At 44.7% G+C, this 15,773-nt stretch overlaps 32 non-coding genes across 32 annotated transcripts; all 32 read right to left on the bottom strand.

The window, feature by feature from the left end:
- Positions 1–312: 312 nt before the first annotated feature.
- On the bottom strand, positions 313–431 carry LOC134118385 (5S ribosomal RNA). Its single transcript, XR_009949943.1, has one exon. It is a non-coding gene; the product is annotated as a 5S ribosomal RNA (ribosomal RNA).
- Positions 432–826: 395 nt separating this feature from the next.
- On the bottom strand, positions 827–945 carry LOC134118675 (5S ribosomal RNA). The gene has a single exon (XR_009950236.1). It is a non-coding gene; the product is annotated as a 5S ribosomal RNA (ribosomal RNA).
- A 340-nt stretch (positions 946–1,285) lies between these two features.
- Positions 1,286–1,404, bottom strand: LOC134118384 (5S ribosomal RNA). Its single transcript, XR_009949942.1, has one exon. It is a non-coding gene; the product is annotated as a 5S ribosomal RNA (ribosomal RNA).
- Positions 1,405–1,743: 339 nt separating this feature from the next.
- On the bottom strand, positions 1,744–1,862 carry LOC134118383 (5S ribosomal RNA). Its single transcript, XR_009949941.1, has one exon. It is a non-coding gene; the product is annotated as a 5S ribosomal RNA (ribosomal RNA).
- Positions 1,863–2,257: 395 nt separating this feature from the next.
- LOC134118737 (5S ribosomal RNA) lies at positions 2,258–2,376 on the bottom strand. The gene has a single exon (XR_009950298.1). It is a non-coding gene; the product is annotated as a 5S ribosomal RNA (ribosomal RNA).
- A 339-nt stretch (positions 2,377–2,715) lies between these two features.
- On the bottom strand, positions 2,716–2,834 carry LOC134118382 (5S ribosomal RNA). The gene has a single exon (XR_009949940.1). It is a non-coding gene; the product is annotated as a 5S ribosomal RNA (ribosomal RNA).
- Positions 2,835–3,227: 393 nt separating this feature from the next.
- Positions 3,228–3,346, bottom strand: LOC134118991 (5S ribosomal RNA). Its single transcript, XR_009950552.1, has one exon. It is a non-coding gene; the product is annotated as a 5S ribosomal RNA (ribosomal RNA).
- A 339-nt stretch (positions 3,347–3,685) lies between these two features.
- LOC134118381 (5S ribosomal RNA) lies at positions 3,686–3,804 on the bottom strand. The gene has a single exon (XR_009949939.1). It is a non-coding gene; the product is annotated as a 5S ribosomal RNA (ribosomal RNA).
- Positions 3,805–4,198: 394 nt separating this feature from the next.
- Positions 4,199–4,317, bottom strand: LOC134118380 (5S ribosomal RNA). The gene has a single exon (XR_009949938.1). It is a non-coding gene; the product is annotated as a 5S ribosomal RNA (ribosomal RNA).
- Positions 4,318–4,656: 339 nt separating this feature from the next.
- Positions 4,657–4,775, bottom strand: LOC134118378 (5S ribosomal RNA). Its single transcript, XR_009949936.1, has one exon. It is a non-coding gene; the product is annotated as a 5S ribosomal RNA (ribosomal RNA).
- Positions 4,776–5,170: 395 nt separating this feature from the next.
- LOC134119125 (5S ribosomal RNA) lies at positions 5,171–5,289 on the bottom strand. The gene has a single exon (XR_009950687.1). It is a non-coding gene; the product is annotated as a 5S ribosomal RNA (ribosomal RNA).
- Positions 5,290–5,628: 339 nt separating this feature from the next.
- LOC134118377 (5S ribosomal RNA) lies at positions 5,629–5,747 on the bottom strand. The gene has a single exon (XR_009949935.1). It is a non-coding gene; the product is annotated as a 5S ribosomal RNA (ribosomal RNA).
- Positions 5,748–6,142: 395 nt separating this feature from the next.
- LOC134119079 (5S ribosomal RNA) lies at positions 6,143–6,261 on the bottom strand. Its single transcript, XR_009950640.1, has one exon. It is a non-coding gene; the product is annotated as a 5S ribosomal RNA (ribosomal RNA).
- Positions 6,262–6,601: 340 nt separating this feature from the next.
- Positions 6,602–6,720, bottom strand: LOC134118376 (5S ribosomal RNA). Its single transcript, XR_009949934.1, has one exon. It is a non-coding gene; the product is annotated as a 5S ribosomal RNA (ribosomal RNA).
- Positions 6,721–7,115: 395 nt separating this feature from the next.
- LOC134119054 (5S ribosomal RNA) lies at positions 7,116–7,234 on the bottom strand. Its single transcript, XR_009950615.1, has one exon. It is a non-coding gene; the product is annotated as a 5S ribosomal RNA (ribosomal RNA).
- A 340-nt stretch (positions 7,235–7,574) lies between these two features.
- LOC134118375 (5S ribosomal RNA) lies at positions 7,575–7,693 on the bottom strand. The gene has a single exon (XR_009949933.1). It is a non-coding gene; the product is annotated as a 5S ribosomal RNA (ribosomal RNA).
- Positions 7,694–8,032: 339 nt separating this feature from the next.
- On the bottom strand, positions 8,033–8,151 carry LOC134118374 (5S ribosomal RNA). The gene has a single exon (XR_009949932.1). It is a non-coding gene; the product is annotated as a 5S ribosomal RNA (ribosomal RNA).
- A 395-nt stretch (positions 8,152–8,546) lies between these two features.
- LOC134118674 (5S ribosomal RNA) lies at positions 8,547–8,665 on the bottom strand. The gene has a single exon (XR_009950235.1). It is a non-coding gene; the product is annotated as a 5S ribosomal RNA (ribosomal RNA).
- A 340-nt stretch (positions 8,666–9,005) lies between these two features.
- Positions 9,006–9,124, bottom strand: LOC134118373 (5S ribosomal RNA). Its single transcript, XR_009949931.1, has one exon. It is a non-coding gene; the product is annotated as a 5S ribosomal RNA (ribosomal RNA).
- A 339-nt stretch (positions 9,125–9,463) lies between these two features.
- LOC134118372 (5S ribosomal RNA) lies at positions 9,464–9,582 on the bottom strand. The gene has a single exon (XR_009949930.1). It is a non-coding gene; the product is annotated as a 5S ribosomal RNA (ribosomal RNA).
- A 395-nt stretch (positions 9,583–9,977) lies between these two features.
- Positions 9,978–10,096, bottom strand: LOC134118736 (5S ribosomal RNA). The gene has a single exon (XR_009950297.1). It is a non-coding gene; the product is annotated as a 5S ribosomal RNA (ribosomal RNA).
- A 339-nt stretch (positions 10,097–10,435) lies between these two features.
- Positions 10,436–10,554, bottom strand: LOC134118851 (5S ribosomal RNA). Its single transcript, XR_009950412.1, has one exon. It is a non-coding gene; the product is annotated as a 5S ribosomal RNA (ribosomal RNA).
- A 395-nt stretch (positions 10,555–10,949) lies between these two features.
- Positions 10,950–11,068, bottom strand: LOC134118371 (5S ribosomal RNA). The gene has a single exon (XR_009949929.1). It is a non-coding gene; the product is annotated as a 5S ribosomal RNA (ribosomal RNA).
- A 395-nt stretch (positions 11,069–11,463) lies between these two features.
- On the bottom strand, positions 11,464–11,582 carry LOC134118735 (5S ribosomal RNA). The gene has a single exon (XR_009950296.1). It is a non-coding gene; the product is annotated as a 5S ribosomal RNA (ribosomal RNA).
- Positions 11,583–11,921: 339 nt separating this feature from the next.
- On the bottom strand, positions 11,922–12,040 carry LOC134118370 (5S ribosomal RNA). The gene has a single exon (XR_009949928.1). It is a non-coding gene; the product is annotated as a 5S ribosomal RNA (ribosomal RNA).
- Positions 12,041–12,433: 393 nt separating this feature from the next.
- LOC134118990 (5S ribosomal RNA) lies at positions 12,434–12,552 on the bottom strand. The gene has a single exon (XR_009950551.1). It is a non-coding gene; the product is annotated as a 5S ribosomal RNA (ribosomal RNA).
- A 339-nt stretch (positions 12,553–12,891) lies between these two features.
- LOC134118369 (5S ribosomal RNA) lies at positions 12,892–13,010 on the bottom strand. Its single transcript, XR_009949927.1, has one exon. It is a non-coding gene; the product is annotated as a 5S ribosomal RNA (ribosomal RNA).
- Positions 13,011–13,404: 394 nt separating this feature from the next.
- Positions 13,405–13,523, bottom strand: LOC134118367 (5S ribosomal RNA). The gene has a single exon (XR_009949925.1). It is a non-coding gene; the product is annotated as a 5S ribosomal RNA (ribosomal RNA).
- A 339-nt stretch (positions 13,524–13,862) lies between these two features.
- On the bottom strand, positions 13,863–13,981 carry LOC134118366 (5S ribosomal RNA). Its single transcript, XR_009949924.1, has one exon. It is a non-coding gene; the product is annotated as a 5S ribosomal RNA (ribosomal RNA).
- A 395-nt stretch (positions 13,982–14,376) lies between these two features.
- LOC134119124 (5S ribosomal RNA) lies at positions 14,377–14,495 on the bottom strand. Its single transcript, XR_009950686.1, has one exon. It is a non-coding gene; the product is annotated as a 5S ribosomal RNA (ribosomal RNA).
- A 339-nt stretch (positions 14,496–14,834) lies between these two features.
- Positions 14,835–14,953, bottom strand: LOC134118365 (5S ribosomal RNA). The gene has a single exon (XR_009949923.1). It is a non-coding gene; the product is annotated as a 5S ribosomal RNA (ribosomal RNA).
- A 395-nt stretch (positions 14,954–15,348) lies between these two features.
- LOC134119078 (5S ribosomal RNA) lies at positions 15,349–15,467 on the bottom strand. Its single transcript, XR_009950639.1, has one exon. It is a non-coding gene; the product is annotated as a 5S ribosomal RNA (ribosomal RNA).
- Positions 15,468–15,773: the final 306 nt, after the last annotated feature.

Raw genomic sequence — 15,773 nt, 5'->3', positions numbered from 1 at the left:
ATAATGCGTCAATGAATTATGACACGCCTGCCGTTGGCATCTTTGTGTGGGTTAAATAAGGGTATGCAAAGAAGGCTGTGACATCCCATGCCGAAAATTGGATGGACTAGAGAAGACCCGCCCAGGGGTCCCAGCCAATCGGTGAATGGCCATTGCAGTCCCCGCCACCTCAAATGGCCTGACGATAGTATGGACGTAAGCCACCTTTCATCTTCTTCCTATTGCATCTCTTCTACAATGTGAATTTTTTTTTACAATTGTGCAGGTGTACAATTTACGGCGCTGGGCGGCTTTCAGAGAGAGAAGTGAAAAAGCTTACGGCACCTGGGATTCCCAGGCGGTCTTCCATCCAGGTACTAACCAGGCCCTGCTCTGCTTAGCTTCCGAGATCAGACGAGATCGGGCGGAACCAGAGAGGTATGGCCGTAAGCTGCTTTTCATCTTTTTCCTAATCCTTTAAAACGTGTCAAAGATAATCAGAAGTTTCTTTTTCTAAAATTGAAGCAGTTCTTAGCATTGGCAAGAGAGGTTCCTAAAGCCTGAAGGTAACTTTACTTTTCTTCACTGGCAATTCTAACATGTTGGGTTAGCACCTGTATTTCAACGGCTAAATTACAAACAATAGTATGCCAATCGTAAATGTTGATCAACACTAATTTAGCAATCATGAAACGGAATCATTTTGGATAATATTGTCTAATTTCCTTTCATATCCAACGTTAAAACAACACTAAACATGCATCTCTTCAACAATGTGATATTCTTTTTGTAATTTGTAGGTGTACAATCTGCGGCGCTGGGCGGCTTTCGGAGAGAGAAGTGAAAAAGCTTACGGCACCTGGGATTCCCAGGCGGTCTTCCATCCAGGTACTAACCAGGCCCTGCACTGCTTAGCTTCCGAGATCAGACGAGATCGGGCGGAACCAGAGAGGTATGGCCGTAAGCTGCTTTTTATCTTTTTCCTAATCCTTTATAATGCGTCAATGAATTATGACACGCCTGCCGTTGGCATCTTTGTGTGGGTTAAATAAGGGTATGCAAAGAAGGCTGTGACATCCCATGCCGAAAATTGGATGGACTAGAGAAGACCCGCCCAGGGGTCCCAGCCAATCGGTGAATGGCCATTGCAGTCCCCGCCACCTCAAATGGCCTGACGATGGTATGGACGTAAGCCACCTTTCATCTTCTTCCTATTGCATCTCTTCTACAATGTGACATTTTTTTTTACAATTGTGTAGGTGTACAATCTACGGAGCTGGGCGGCTTTCAGAGAGAGAAGTGAAAAAGCTTACGGCACCTGGGATTCCCAGGCGGTCTTCCATCCAGGTACTAACCAGGCCCTGCTCTGCTTAGCTTCCGAGATCAGACGAGATCGGGCGGAACCAGAGAGGTATGGCCGTAAGCTGCTTTTTATCTTTTTCCTAATCCTTTATAATGCGTCAATGAATTATGACACGCCTGCCGTTGGCATCTTTGTGTGGGTTAAATAAGGGTATGCAAAGAAGGCTGTGACATCCCATGCCGAAAATTGGATGGACTAGAGAAGACCCGCCCAGGGGTCCCAGCCAATCGGTGAATGGCCATTGCAGTCCCCGCCACCTCAAATGGCCTGACGATAGTATGGACGTAAGCCACCTTTCATCTTCTTCCTATTGCATCTCTTCTACAATGTGAATTTTTTTTTACAATTGTGCAGGTGTACAATTTACGGCGCTGGGCGGCTTTCAGAGAGAGAAGTGAAAAAGCTTACGGCACCTGGGATTCCCAGGCGGTCTTCCATCCAGGTACTAACCAGGCCCTGCTCTGCTTAGCTTCCGAGATCAGACGAGATCGGGCGGAACCAGAGAGGTATGGCCGTAAGCTGCTTTTCATCTTTTTCCTAATCCTTTAAAACGTGTCAAAGATAATCAGAAGTTTCTTTTTCTAAAATTGAAGCAGTTCTTAGCATTGGCAAGAGAGGTTCCTAAAGCCTGAAGGTAACTTTACTTTTCTTCACTGGCAATTCTAACATGTTGGGTTAGCACCTGTATATCAACGGCTAAATTACAAACAATAGTATGCCAATCGTAAATGTTGATCAACACTAATTTAGCAATCATGAAACGGAATCATTTTGGATAATATTGTCTAATTTCCTTTCATATCCAACGTTAAAACAACACTAAACATGCATCTCTTCAACAATGTGATATTCTTTTTGTAATTTGTAGGTGTACAATCTGCGGCGCTCGGCGGCTTTCGGAGAGAGAAGTGAAAAAGCTTACGGCACCTAGGATTCCCAGGCGGTCTTCCATCCAGGTACTAACCAGGCCCTGCTCTGCTTAGCTTCCGAGATCAGACGAGATCGGGCGGAACCAGAGAGGTATGGCCGTAAGCTGCTTTTTATCTTTTTCCTAATCCTTTATAATGCGTCAATGAATTATGACACGCCTGCCGTTGGCATCTTTGTGTGGGTTAAATAAGGGTATGCAAAGAAGGCTGTGACATCCCATGCCGAAAATTGGATGGACTAGAGAAGACCCGCCCAGGAGTCCCAGCCAATCGGTGGATGGCCATTGCAGTCCCCGCCACCTCAAATGGCCTGACGATGGTATGGACGTAAGCCACCTTTCATCTTCTTCCTATTGCATCTCTTCTACAATGTGATCAACTTTTTACAATTGTGTAGGTGTACAAGCTACGGCGCTGGGCGGCTTTCAGAGAGAGAAGTGAAAAAGCTTACGGCACCTGGGATTCCCAGGCGGTCTTCCATCCAGGTACTAACCAGGCCCTGCTCTGCTTAGCTTCCGAGATCAGACGAGATCGGGCGGAACCAGAGAGGTATGGCCGTAAGCTGCTTTTCATCTTTTTCCTAATCCTTTAAAACGTGTCAAAGATAATCAGAAGTTTCTTTTTCTAAAATTGAAGCAGTTCTTAGCATTGGCAAGAGAGGTTCCTAAAGCCTGAAGGTAACTTTACTTTTCTTCACTGGCAATTCTAACATGTTGGGTTAGCACCTGTATTTCAACGGCTAAATTACAAACAATAGTATGCCAATCGTAAATGTTGATCAACACTAATTTAGCAATCATGAAACGGAATCATTTTGGATAATATTGTCTAAATGCCTTTCATATCCAACGTTAAAACAACAATAAACATGCATCTCTTCAACAATGTGATATACTTTTTGTAATTTGTAGGTGTACAATCTGCGGCGCTCTGCAGCTTTCAGAGAGAAGTGAAAAAGCTTACGGCACCTGGGATTCCCAGGCGGTCTTCCATCCAGGTACTAACCAGGCCCTGGTCTGCTTAGCTTCCGAGATCAGACGAGATCGGGCGGAACCAGAGAGGTATGGCCGTAAGCTGCTTTTTATCTTTTTCCTAATCCTTTATAATGCGTCAAAAAATTATGTCACGCCTGCCGTTGGCATCTTTGTGTGGGTTAAATAAGGGTATGCAAAGAAGGCTGTGACATCCTATGGCGAAAATTGGATGGACTAGAGAAGACCCGCCCAGGAGTCCCAGCCAATCGGTGGATGGCCATTGCAGTCCCCGCCACCTCAAATGGCCTGACGATGGTATGGACGTAAGCCACCTTTCATCTTCTTCCTATTGCATCTCTTCTACAATGTGATCAACTTTTTACAATTGTGTAGGTGTACAAGCTACGGCGCTGGGCGGCTTTCAGAGAGAGAAGTGAAAAAGCTTACGGCACCTGGGATTCCCAGGCGGTCTTCCATCCAGGTACTAACCAGGCCCTGCTCTGCTTAGCTTCCGAGATCAGACGAGATCGGGCGGAACCAGAGAGGTATGGCCGTAAGCTGCTTTTCATCTTTTTCCTAATCCTTTAAAACGTGTCAAAGATAATCAGAAGTTTCTTTTTCTAAAATTGAAGCAGTTCTTAGCATTGGCAAGAGAGGTTCCTAAAACCTAAAGGGAACTTTACTTTTCTTCACTGGTAAATCTAACATGTTTGGTTAGCACCTGTATTTCAACGGCTAAATTACAAACAAAAGTATGCCAATTGTTAAATGTTGATCAACACTAATTTAGCAACCATGAAACGGAATCATGTTTGATAATATTGTCTAAATGCCTTTCATATCCAACGTTAAAACAACAATAAACATGCATCTCTTCAACAATGTGATATACTTTTTGTAATTTGTAGGTGTACAATCTGCGGCGCTCTGCAGCTTTCAGAGAGAAGTGAAAAAGCTTACGGCACCTGGGATTCCCAGGCGGTCTTCCATCCAGGTACTAACCAGGCCCTGCTCTGCTTAGCTTCCGAGATCAGACGAGATCGGGCGGAACCAGAGAGGTATGGCCGTAAGCTGCTTTTTATCTTTTTCCTAATCCTTTATAATGCGTCAAAAAATTATGTCACGCCTGCCGTTGGCATCTTTGTGTGGGTTAAATAAGGGTATGCAAAGAAGGCTGTGACATCCTATGGCGAAAATTGGATGGACTAGAGAAGACCCGCCCAGGAGTCCCAGCCAATCGGTGGATGGCCATTGCAGTCCCCGCCACCTCAAATGGCCTGACGATGGTATGGACGTAAGCCACCTTTCATCTTCTTCCTATTGCATCTCTTCTACAATGTGATCAACTTTTTACAATTGTGTAGGTGTACAAGCTACGGCGCTGGGCGGCTTTCAGAGAGAGAAGTGAAAAAGCTTACGGCACCTGGGATTCCCAGGCGGTCTTCCATCCAGGTACTAACCAGGCCCTGCTCTGCTTAGCTTCCGAGATCAGACGAGATCGGGCGGAACCAGAGAGGTATGGCCGTAAGCTGCTTTTCATCTTTTTCCTAATCCTTTAAAACGTGTCAAAGATAATCAGAAGTTTCTTTTTCTAAAATTGAAGCAGTTCTTAGCATTGGCAAGAGAGGTTCCTAAAGCCTGAAGGTAACTTTACTTTTCTTCACTGGCAATTCTAACATGTTGGGTTAGCACCTGTATTTCAACGGCTAAATTACAAACAATAGTATGCCAATCGTAAATGTTGATCAACACTAATTTAGCAATCATGAAACGGAATCATTTTGGATAATATTGTCTAATTTCCTTTCATATCCAACGTTAAAACAACACTAAACATGCATCTCTTCAACAATGTGATATTCTTTTTGTAATTTGTAGGTGTACAATCTGCGGCGCTCGGCGGCTTTCGGAGAGAGAAGTGAAAAAGCGTACGGCACCTAGGATTCCCAGGCGGTCTTCCATCCAGGTACTAACCAGGCCCTGCTCTGCTTAGCTTCCGAGATCAGACGAGATCGGGCGGAACCAGAGAGGTATGGCCGTAAGCTGCTTTTTATCTTTTTCCTAATCCTTTATAATGCGTCAATGAATTATGACACGCCTGCCGTTGGCATCTTTGTGTGGGTTAAATAAGGGTATGCAAAGAAGGCTGTGACATCCCATGCCGAAAATTGGATGGACTAGAGAAGACCCGCCCAGGGGTCCCAGCCAATCGGTGAATGGCCATTGCAGTCCCCGCCACCTCAAATGGCCTGACGATAGTATGGACGTAAGCCACCTTTCATCTTCTTCCTATTGCATCTCTTCTACAATGTGAATTTTTTTTTACAATTGTGCAGGTGTACAATTTACGGCGCTGGGCGGCTTTCAGAGAGAGAAGTGAAAAAGCTTACGGCACCTGGGATTCCCAGGCGGTCTTCCATCCAGGTACTAACCAGGCCCTGCTCTGCTTAGCTTCCGAGATCAGACGAGATCGGGCGGAACCAGAGAGGTATGGCCGTAAGCTGCTTTTCATCTTTTTCCTAATCCTTTAAAACGTGTCAAAGATAATCAGAAGTTTCTTTTTCTAAAATTGAAGCAGTTCTTAGCATTGGCAAGAGAGGTTCCTAAAGCCTGAAGGTAACTTTACTTTTCTTCACTGGCAATTCTAACATGTTGGGTTAGCACCTGTATTTCAACGGCTAAATTACAAACAATAGTATGCCAATCGTAAATGTTGATCAACACTAATTTAGCAATCATGAAACGGAATCATTTTGGATAATATTGTCTAATTTCCTTTCATATCCAACGTTAAAACAACACTAAACATGCATCTCTTCAACAATGTGATATTCTTTTTGTAATTTGTAGGTGTACAATCTGCGGCGCTGGGCGGCTTTCGGAGAGAGAAGTGAAAAAGCTTACGGCACCTGGGATTCCCAGGCGGTCTTCCATCCATGTACTAACCAGGCCCTGCACTGCTTAGCTTCCGAGATCAGACGAGATCGGGCGGAACCAGAGAGGTATGGCCGTAAGCTGCTTTTTATCTTTTTCCTAATCCTTTATAATGCGTCAATGAATTATGACACGCCTGCCGTTGGCATCTTTGTGTGGGTTAAATAAGGGTATGCAAAGAAGGCTGTGACATCCCATGCCGAAAATTGGATGGACTAGAGAAGACCCGCCCAGGGGTCCCAGCCAATCGGTGAATGGCCATTGCAGTCCCCGCCACCTCAAATGGCCTGACGATGGTATGGACGTAAGCCACCTTTCATCTTCTTCCTATTGCATCTCTTCTACAATGTGACATTTTTTTTTACAATTGTGTAGGTGTACAATCTACGGAGCTGGGCGGCTTTCAGAGAGAGAAGTGAAAAAGCTTACGGCACCTGGGATTCCCAGGCGGTCTTCCATCCAGGTACTAACCAGGCCCTGCTCTGCTTAGCTTCCGAGATCAGACGAGATCGGGCGGAACCAGAGAGGTATGGCCGTAAGCTGCTTTTCATCTTTTTCCTAATCCTTTAAAACGTGTCAAAGATAATCAGAAGTTTCTTTTTCTAAAATTGAAGCAGTTCTTAGCATTGGCAAGAGAGGTTCCTAAAGCCTGAAGGTAACTTTACTTTTCTTCACTGGCAATTCTAACATGTTGGGTTAGCACCTGTATTTCAACGGCTAAATTACAAACAATAGTATGCCAATCGTAAATGTTGATCAACACTAATTTAGCAATCATGAAACGGAATCATTTTGGATAATATTGTCTAATTTCCTTTCATATCCAACGTTAAAACAACACTAAACATGCATCTCTTCAACAATGTGATATTCTTTTTGTAATTTGTAGGTGTACAATCTGCGGCGCTCGGCGGCTTTCGGAGAGAGAAGTGAAAAAGCTTACGGCACCTAGGATTCCCAGGCGGTCTTCCATCCAGGTACTAACCAGGCCCTGCACTGCTTAGCTTCCGAGATCAGACGAGATCGGGCGGAACCAGAGAGGTATGGCCGTAAGCTGCTTTTTATCTTTTTCCTAATCCTTTATAATGCGTCAATGAATTATGACACGCCTGCCGTTGGCATCTTTGTGTGGGTTAAATAAGGGTATGCAAAGAAGGCTGTGACATCCCATGCCGAAAATTGGATGGACTAGAGAAGACCCGCCCAGGGGTCCCAGCCAATCGGTGAATGGCCATTGCAGTCCCCGCCACCTCAAATGGCCTGACGATGGTATGGACGTAAGCCACCTTTCATCTTCTTCCTATTGCATCTCTTCTACAATGTGACATTTTTTTTTACAATTGTGTAGGTGTACAATCTACGGAGCTGGGCGGCTTTCAGAGAGAGAAGTGAAAAAGCTTACGGCACCTGGGATTCCCAGGCGGTCTTCCATCCAGGTACTAACCAGGCCCTGCTCTGCTTAGCTTCCGAGATCAGACGAGATCGGGCGGAACCAGAGAGGTATGGCCGTAAGCTGCTTTTTATCTTTTTCCTAATCCTTTATAATGCGTCAATGAATTATGACACGCCTGCCGTTGGCATCTTTGTGTGGGTTAAATAAGGGTATGCAAAGAAGGCTGTGACATCCCATGCCGAAAATTGGATGGACTAGAGAAGACCCGCCCAGGGGTCCCAGCCAATCGGTGAATGGCCATTGCAGTCCCCGCCACCTCAAATGGCCTGACGATAGTATGGACGTAAGCCACCTTTCATCTTCTTCCTATTGCATCTCTTCTACAATGTGAATTTTTTTTTACAATTGTGCAGGTGTACAATTTACGGCGCTGGGCGGCTTTCAGAGAGAGAAGTGAAAAAGCTTACGGCACCTGGGATTCCCAGGCGGTCTTCCATCCAGGTACTAACCAGGCCCTGCTCTGCTTAGCTTCCGAGATCAGACGAGATCGGGCGGAACCAGAGAGGTATGGCCGTAAGCTGCTTTTCATCTTTTTCCTAATCCTTTAAAACGTGTCAAAGATAATCAGAAGTTTCTTTTTCTAAAATTGAAGCAGTTCTTAGCATTGGCAAGAGAGGTTCCTAAAGCCTGAAGGTAACTTTACTTTTCTTCACTGGCAATTCTAACATGTTGGGTTAGCACCTGTATTTCAACGGCTAAATTACAAACAATAGTATGCCAATCGTAAATGTTGATCAACACTAATTTAGCAATCATGAAACGGAATCATTTTGGATAATATTGTCTAATTTCCTTTCATATCCAACGTTAAAACAACACTAAACATGCATCTCTTCAACAATGTGATATTCTTTTTGTAATTTGTAGGTGTACAATCTGCGGCGCTGGGCGGCTTTCGGAGAGAGAAGTGAAAAAGCTTACGGCACCTGGGATTCCCAGGCGGTCTTCCATCCAGGTACTAACCAGGCCCTGCACTGCTTAGCTTCCGAGATCAGACGAGATCGGGCGGAACCAGAGAGGTATGGCCGTAAGCTGCTTTTTATCTTTTTCCTAATCCTTTATAATGCGTCAATGAATTATGACACGCCTGCCGTTGGCATCTTTGTGTGGGTTAAATAAGGGTATGCAAAGAAGGCTGTGACATCCCATGCCGAAAATTGGATGGACTAGAGAAGACCCGCCCAGGGGTCCCAGCCAATCGGTGAATGGCCATTGCAGTCCCCGCCACCTCAAATGGCCTGACGATGGTATGGACGTAAGCCACCTTTCATCTTCTTCCTATTGCATCTCTTCTACAATGTGACATTTTTTTTTACAATTGTGTAGGTGTACAATCTACGGAGCTGGGCGGCTTTCAGAGAGAGAAGTGAAAAAGCTTACGGCACCTGGGATTCCCAGGCGGTCTTCCATCCAGGTACTAACCAGGCCCTGCTCTGCTTAGCTTCCGAGATCAGACGAGATCGGGCGGAACCAGAGAGGTATGGCCGTAAGCTGCTTTTTATCTTTTTCCTAATCCTTTATAATGCGTCAATGAATTATGACACGCCTGCCGTTGGCATCTTTGTGTGGGTTAAATAAGGGTATGCAAAGAAGGCTGTGACATCCCATGCCGAAAATTGGATGGACTAGAGAAGACCCGCCCAGGGGTCCCAGCCAATCGGTGAATGGCCATTGCAGTCCCCGCCACCTCAAATGGCCTGACGATAGTATGGACGTAAGCCACCTTTCATCTTCTTCCTATTGCATCTCTTCTACAATGTGAATTTTTTTTTACAATTGTGCAGGTGTACAATTTACGGCGCTGGGCGGCTTTCAGAGAGAGAAGTGAAAAAGCTTACGGCACCTGGGATTCCCAGGCGGTCTTCCATCCAGGTACTAACCAGGCCCTGCTCTGCTTAGCTTCCGAGATCAGACGAGATCGGGCGGAACCAGAGAGGTATGGCCGTAAGCTGCTTTTCATCTTTTTCCTAATCCTTTAAAACGTGTCAAAGATAATCAGAAGTTTCTTTTTCTAAAATTGAAGCAGTTCTTAGCATTGGCAAGAGAGGTTCCTAAAGCCTGAAGGTAACTTTACTTTTCTTCACTGGCAATTCTAACATGTTGGGTTAGCACCTGTATATCAACGGCTAAATTACAAACAATAGTATGCCAATCGTAAATGTTGATCAACACTAATTTAGCAATCATGAAACGGAATCATTTTGGATAATATTGTCTAATTTCCTTTCATATCCAACGTTAAAACAACACTAAACATGCATCTCTTCAACAATGTGATATTCTTTTTGTAATTTGTAGGTGTACAATCTGCGGCGCTCGGCGGCTTTCGGAGAGAGAAGTGAAAAAGCTTACGGCACCTAGGATTCCCAGGCGGTCTTCCATCCAGGTACTAACCAGGCCCTGCTCTGCTTAGCTTCCGAGATCAGACGAGATCGGGCGGAACCAGAGAGGTATGGCCGTAAGCTGCTTTTTATCTTTTTCCTAATCCTTTATAATGCGTCAATGAATTATGACACGCCTGCCGTTGGCATCTTTGTGTGGGTTAAATAAGGGTATGCAAAGAAGGCTGTGACATCCCATGCCGAAAATTGGATGGACTAGAGAAGACCCGCCCAGGGGTCCCAGCCAATCGGTGAATGGCCATTGCAGTCCCCGCCACCTCAAATGGCCTGACGATAGTATGGACGTAAGCCACCTTTCATCTTCTTCCTATTGCATCTCTTCTACAATGTGAATTTTTTTTTACAATTGTGCAGGTGTACAATTTACGGCGCTGGGCGGCTTTCAGAGAGAGAAGTGAAAAAGCTTACGGCACCTGGGATTCCCAGGCGGTCTTCCATCCAGGTACTAACCAGGCCCTGCTTTGCTTAGCTTCCGAGATCAGACGAGATCGGGCGGAACCAGAGAGGTATGGCCGTAAGCTGCTTTTCATCTTTTTCCTAATCCTTTAAAACGTGTCAAAGATAATCAGAAGTTTCTTTTTCTAAAATTGAAGCAGTTCTTAGCATTGGCAAGAGAGGTTCCTAAAGCCTGAAGGTAACTTTACTTTTCTTCACTGGCAATTCTAACATGTTGGGTTAGCACCTGTATTTCAACGGCTAAATTACAAACAATAGTATGCCAATCGTAAATGTTGATCAACACTAATTTAGCAATCATGAAACGGAATCATTTTGGATAATATTGTCTAATTTCCTTTCATATCCAACGTTAAAACAACACTAAACATGCATCTCTTCAACAATGTGATATTCTTTTTGTAATTTGTAGGTGTACAATCTGCGGCGCTGGGCGGCTTTCAGAGAGAGAAGTGAAAAAGCTTACGGCACCTGGGATTCCCAGGCGGTCTTCCATCCAGGTACTAACCAGGCCCTGCTCTGCTTAGCTTCCGAGATCAGACGAGATCGGGCGGAACCAGAGAGGTATGGCCGTAAGCTGCTTTTCATCTTTTTCCTAATCCTTTAAAACGTGTCAAAGATAATCAGAAGTTTCTTTTTCTAAAATTGAAGCAGTTCTTAGCATTGGCAAGAGAGGTTCCTAAAGCCTGAAGGTAACTTTACTTTTCTTCACTGGCAATTCTAACATGTTGGGTTAGCACCTGTATTTCAACGGCTAAATTACAAACAATAGTATGCCAATCGTAAATGTTGATCAACACTAATTTAGCAATCATGAAACGGAATCATTTTGGATAATATTGTCTAATTTCCTTTCATATCCAACGTTAAAACAACACTAAACATGCATCTCTTCAACAATGTGATATTCTTTTTGTAATTTGTAGGTGTACAATCTGCGGCGCTCGGCGGCTTTCGGAGAGAGAAGTGAAAAAGCTTACGGCACCTAGGATTCCCAGGCGGTCTTCCATCCAGGTACTAACCAGGCCCTGCTCTGCTTAGCTTCCGAGATCAGACGAGATCGGGCGGAACCAGAGAGGTATGGCCGTAAGCTGCTTTTTATCTTTTTCCTAATCCTTTATAATGCGTCAATGAATTATGACACGCCTGCCGTTGGCATCTTTGTGTGGGTTAAATAAGGGTATGCAAAGAAGGCTGTGACATCCCATGCCGAAAATTGGATGGACTAGAGAAGACCCGCCCAGGAGTCCCAGCCAATCGGTGGATGGCCATTGCAGTCCCCGCCACCTCAAATGGCCTGACGATGGTATGGACGTAAGCCACCTTTCATCTTCTTCCTATTGCATCTCTTCTACAATGTGATCAACTTTTTACAATTGTGTAGGTGTACAAGCTACGGCGCTGGGCGGCTTTCAGAGAGAGAAGTGAAAAAGCTTACGGCACCTGGGATTCCCAGGCGGTCTTCCATCCAGGTACTAACCAGGCCCTGCTCTGCTTAGCTTCCGAGATCAGACGAGATCGGGCGGAACCAGAGAGGTATGGCCGTAAGCTGCTTTTCATCTTTTTCCTAATCCTTTAAAACGTGTCAAAGATAATCAGAAGTTTCTTTTTCTAAAATTGAAGCAGTTCTTAGCATTGGCAAGAGAGGTTCCTAAAGCCTGAAGGTAACTTTACTTTTCTTCACTGGCAATTCTAACATGTTGGGTTAGCACCTGTATTTCAACGGCTAAATTACAAACAATAGTATGCCAATCGTAAATGTTGATCAACACTAATTTAGCAATCATGAAACGGAATCATTTTGGATAATATTGTCTAAATGCCTTTCATATCCAACGTTAAAACAACAATAAACATGCATCTCTTCAACAATGTGATATACTTTTTGTAATTTGTAGGTGTACAATCTGCGGCGCTCTGCAGCTTTCAGAGAGAAGTGAAAAAGCTTACGGCACCTGGGATTCCCAGGCGGTCTTCCATCCAGGTACTAACCAGGCCCTGGTCTGCTTAGCTTCCGAGATCAGACGAGATCGGGCGGAACCAGAGAGGTATGGCCGTAAGCTGCTTTTTATCTTTTTCCTAATCCTTTATAATGCGTCAAAAAATTATGTCACGCCTGCCGTTGGCATCTTTGTGTGGGTTAAATAAGGGTATGCAAAGAAGGCTGTGACATCCTATGGCGAAAATTGGATGGACTAGAGAAGACCCGCCCAGGAGTCCCAGCCAATCGGTGGATGGCCATTGCAGTCCCCGCCACCTCAAATGGCCTGACGATGGTATGGACGTAAGCCACCTTTCATCTTCTTCCTATTGCATCTCTTCTACAATGTGATCAACTTTTTACAATTGTGTAGGTGTACAAGCTACGGCGCTGGGCGGCTTTCAGAGAGAGAAGTGAAAAAGCTTACGGCACCTGGGATTCCCAGGCGGTCTTCCATCCAGGTACTAACCAGGCCCTGCTCTGCTTAGCTTCCGAGATCAGACGAGATCGGGCGGAACCAGAGAGGTATGGCCGTAAGCTGCTTTTCATCTTTTTCCTAATCCTTTAAAACGTGTCAAAGATAATCAGAAGTTTCTTTTTCTAAAATTGAAGCAGTTCTTAGCATTGGCAAGAGAGGTTCCTAAAACCTAAAGGGAACTTTACTTTTCTTCACTGGTAAATCTAACATGTTTGGTTAGCACCTGTATTTCAACGGCTAAATTACAAACAAAAGTATGCCAATTGTTAAATGTTGATCAACACTAATTTAGCAACCATGAAACGGAATCATGTTTGATAATATTGTCTAAATGCCTTTCATATCCAACGTTAAAACAACAATAAACATGCATCTCTTCAACAATGTGATATACTTTTTGTAATTTGTAGGTGTACAATCTGCGGCGCTCTGCAGCTTTCAGAGAGAAGTGAAAAAGCTTACGGCACCTGGGATTCCCAGGCGGTCTTCCATCCAGGTACTAACCAGGCCCTGCTCTGCTTAGCTTCCGAGATCAGACGAGATCGGGCGGAACCAGAGAGGTATGGCCGTAAGCTGCTTTTTATCTTTTTCCTAATCCTTTATAATGCGTCAAAAAATTATGTCACGCCTGCCGTTGGCATCTTTGTGTGGGTTAAATAAGGGTATGCAAAGAAGGCTGTGACATCCTATGGCGAAAATTGGATGGACTAGAGAAGACCCGCCCAGGAGTCCCAGCCAATCGGTGGATGGCCATTGCAGTCCCCGCCACCTCAAATGGCCTGACGATGGTATGGACGTAAGCCACCTTTCATCTTCTTCCTATTGCATCTCTTCTACAATGTGATCAACTTTTTACAATTGTGTAGGTGTACAAGCTACGGCGCTGGGCGGCTTTCAGAGAGAGAAGTGAAAAAGCTTACGGCACCTGGGATTCCCAGGCGGTCTTCCATCCAGGTACTAACCAGGCCCTGCTCTGCTTAGCTTCCGAGATCAGACGAGATCGGGCGGAACCAGAGAGGTATGGCCGTAAGCTGCTTTTCATCTTTTTCCTAATCCTTTAAAACGTGTCAAAGATAATCAGAAGTTTCTTTTTCTAAAATTGAAGCAGTTCTTAGCATTGGCAAGAGAGGTTCCTAAAGCCTGAAGGTAACTTTACTTTTCTTCACTGGCAATTCTAACATGTTGGGTTAGCACCTGTATTTCAACGGCTAAATTACAAACAATAGTATGCCAATCGTAAATGTTGATCAACACTAATTTAGCAATCATGAAACGGAATCATTTTGGATAATATTGTCTAATTTCCTTTCATATCCAACGTTAAAACAACACTAAACATGCATCTCTTCAACAATGTGATATTCTTTTTGTAATTTGTAGGTGTACAATCTGCGGCGCTCGGCGGCTTTCGGAGAGAGAAGTGAAAAAGCGTACGGCACCTAGGATTCCCAGGCGGTCTTCCATCCAGGTACTAACCAGGCCCTGCTCTGCTTAGCTTCCGAGATCAGACGAGATCGGGCGGAACCAGAGAGGTATGGCCGTAAGCTGCTTTTTATCTTTTTCCTAATCCTTTATAATGCGTCAATGAATTATGACACGCCTGCCGTTGGCATCTTTGTGTGGGTTAAATAAGGGTATGCAAAGAAGGCTGTGACATCCCATGCCGAAAATTGGATGGACTAGAGAAGACCCGCCCAGGGGTCCCAGCCAATCGGTGAATGGCCATTGCAGTCCCCGCCACCTCAAATGGCCTGACGATAGTATGGACGTAAGCCACCTTTCATCTTCTTCCTATTGCATCTCTTCTACAATGTGAATTTTTTTTTACAATTGTGCAGGTGTACAATTTACGGCGCTGGGCGGCTTTCAGAGAGAGAAGTGAAAAAGCTTACGGCACCTGGGATTCCCAGGCGGTCTTCCATCCAGGTACTAACCAGGCCCTGCTCTGCTTAGCTTCCGAGATCAGACGAGATCGGGCGGAACCAGAGAGGTATGGCCGTAAGCTGCTTTTCATCTTTTTCCTAATCCTTTAAAACGTGTCAAAGATAATCAGAAGTTTCTTTTTCTAAAATTGAAGCAGTTCTTAGCATTGGCAAGAGAGGTTCCTAAAGCCTGAAGGTAACTTTACTTTTCTTCACTGGCAATTCTAACATGTTGGGTTAGCACCTGTATTTCAACGGCTAAATTACAAACAATAGTATGCCAATCGTAAATGTTGATCAACACTAATTTAGCAATCATGAAACGGAATCATTTTGGATAATATTGTCTAATTTCCTTTCATATCCAACGTTAAAACAACACTAAACATGCATCTCTTCAACAATGTGATATTCTTTTTGTAATTTGTAGGTGTACAATCTGCGGCGCTGGGCGGCTTTCGGAGAGAGAAGTGAAAAAGCTTACGGCACCTGGGATTCCCAGGCGGTCTTCCATCCATGTACTAACCAGGCCCTGCACTGCTTAGCTTCCGAGATCAGACGAGATCGGGCGGAACCAGAGAGGTATGGCCGTAAGCTGCTTTTTATCTTTTTCCTAATCCTTTATAATGCGTCAATGAATTATGACACGCCTGCCGTTGGCATCTTTGTGTGGGTTAAATAAGGGTATGCAAAGAAGGCTGTGACATCCCATGCCGAAAATTGGATGGACTAGAGAAGACCCGCCCAGGGGTCCCAGCCAATCGGTGAATGGCCATTGCAGTCCCCGCCACCTCAAATGGCCTGACGATGGTATGGACGTAAGCCACCTTTCATCTTCTTCCTATTGCATCTCTTCTACAATGTGACATTTTTTTTTACAATTGTGTAGGTGTACAATCTAC

The sequence above is a fragment of the Pungitius pungitius genome, unplaced genomic scaffold (assembly GCF_949316345.1).
Source record: "Pungitius pungitius unplaced genomic scaffold, fPunPun2.1 scaffold_24, whole genome shotgun sequence".
NCBI lineage: Eukaryota > Metazoa > Chordata > Actinopteri > Perciformes > Gasterosteidae > Pungitius > Pungitius pungitius.
The sequence above is the reverse complement of the archived record's forward strand: the minus strand, read 5'-3'. Positions and strand labels throughout refer to the sequence as shown.